Here is a 2441-nt window from a genome sequence, read left to right on the forward strand (position 1 = left end):
AATTAGTGACAAAAGCTCAAAAATGGAATCAGAGTCAATAGAATTATTGGGGTAGGTATTTCTAACTGTAGTTTCCACATTATAGTTGCTGATGCCAAAAAGATTATACTCTCTAGTGACTAATAAAATAAATGCAAACTAAAAGAAAATTAGAGAGTCAGCACAAAAAAGAAAGTTTTCTACAATGTTCTAGATATTTTTGTTATGAAATATAAGCACCATTACTAAGGAAAATAGGAAAATAAATTTCTGCATTATCTGCATTGATACATTATTTCTGAAACATTGGATCATGATGGATTCTGTTTCTCAATCAGAAACCAGGGAATGTTAATGTCTCACAAGGCTTGGTATTTGGTAGTCTCTCATTGCTCTCTGCTAGTATCTGGCCAAAGTGAAGGTTAAAATTTTTATGTTGGTGATTAAAAAGCGGTAAGATAGATGACTGGGCATATAGGATAAATGTGATATATGGTAATGCTGCAGAAAGAACAAGTAGGACTGTGTTGTTTCTTCACAAAAGAAACAGTTGTGTTTAACTGGAATAATAATAACAACAGCAAACAACGTTTCACCCTACTGAATTTCATCACCTAGACAATAAGGTGACAAGATGCTAAAAATTATTAAATGTATCCCTTCATTATACTGTCCTAATTTTTTAAATTATTGTTTTAAATTATTTTATTTTTATTTCTTTGTAAAAAAAAAAAATTTGGCCACACTGCACAGCATGCAGAATCTTAGTCTCCCAATCAGAGGTTGAACCCATAACCCTCACAGTGGAAGCATGGAGTCCTAACCACTGAATGGCCAAGGAAGTTCCTTTAATGGTTTTTAATTTATTATTTAAGGAAAGGTTTTTTACTATTTAAGGAAAATATTTAAGATTTTTTAATATTTAAGAGAAAAGATTAATCCTAGTGGTCACATTTATAATTTACCAAAATCCTTTTATATTTGAGGTCAGAGGACCTTCCATGAGGTAGAATAAAATCAAGGACATAGAAATTTCTGACAAGTACATTTTTAGATACAGAATTACAGAAACTAAATTCTGGAGCTTTGAGGGTTTTTCAAGCTTCAATGTCACAGAGAATCTAGAAAGGTTTACATTTCACCTTTGTGGAATATAGTCATATATTCTATCTTTAATAAAAATTGGTGAGATGTTTTCCATGCTGGGGAAAAGAATTACCCATTTCACTTTTATCATCCTTTATAAGAGGGTGGCATTTACAGTGGTAGTTACAATCTAACTTACTTTGGGGCTCTGGTACATCTGGTCATCTTTGTTTTTAGAAAGACTAAGCAAACCATAATTACAACCTTAAAGTACATTTATTTAATGAAGAAAATGGAAAGAACAGAAATAAATGTTACATTTTATGGCTCCATATAATAACATCTCCCCTTTAAATCACTGTATTTCTTCATGTCTCTTAGGGAAGTTGAGAGAAAGCTTCCCCAGGGAGTGACTAAGATGACCAGAGTATCAGTGTATTTTCAACAAAAGCAACAGAAATTTCACTGACCTCCTTCTATTCAGGGCTGTCCTCTCCATCTTTTCCCTGCATTTTCATGAAAGAAAACAAATTCCCTTCTCAGTGTTACCCACATACTGCCTCTCTCATCCACAGTTTGGAGATAAGTTCAACACAGTTACACATATTTTATGTTGGTATTGTACTCAGCTTTGAGAGTGTAAGCTTATTTGTCCTACAGACATCTATGCCTTTTTTATACATAAAGGTGATGGAGGCTTGTGTATCTGCCATTTGCATTTGGTAGGACTTAGTGTTACATGCATAGTGGCAAGTTCAGACCAAATTTGCTAAGTCGTTAATCATGTGATGATAATTATATTCAATGATAATGAGTTCAGGGATAATGAAAGGAGTTTTTATGACTTATTGTTATTGAGATTGACTGTTCAGAGACAATCACTAATGTTGCAAAGAATATGGGCCTTGGAGCCAAGTAGGATCTTAATTTAATCTCAGCTCTGATTTACAGGTTCTGTGATGGGATGCAAATTACTTAAACACTCTGGGCCTCTGTATCTTTGTTAGTAATTGGCTATGTTTTGGGGGCAGAGATTAAATGTGATAAAGTACAATAGAGTGATGAATACGTAATATACACTCAATAAGTGGGAGAGGGCTTTTAAATTCTTGGTTAAAATACACTAGAAATACTTTAGTAGCTTATACTTCCTGTATATTAAGAGTGTGTACTCTTACTATCAAAAATATTCAAATGGGACTTTGCTGGGGTTCCAGTGGCTAAGACTCTGAGCTCCCAGTGCAGGGGGCCCAGGTTTGATCCCTGGTCAGGAAAGTAGATCCCACATACCACAACTAAAAGATCCTTCATGCCACAACTAAGACCTGGGGCAGTGAAATAAATAAACATTTAAAAAAACTTAGAGTAAGAGGTGA

Source organism: Muntiacus reevesi, chromosome 17 (genome assembly GCF_963930625.1).
Source record: "Muntiacus reevesi chromosome 17, mMunRee1.1, whole genome shotgun sequence".
In the NCBI taxonomy this organism is placed as follows: Eukaryota; Metazoa; Chordata; class Mammalia; order Artiodactyla; family Cervidae; genus Muntiacus; species Muntiacus reevesi.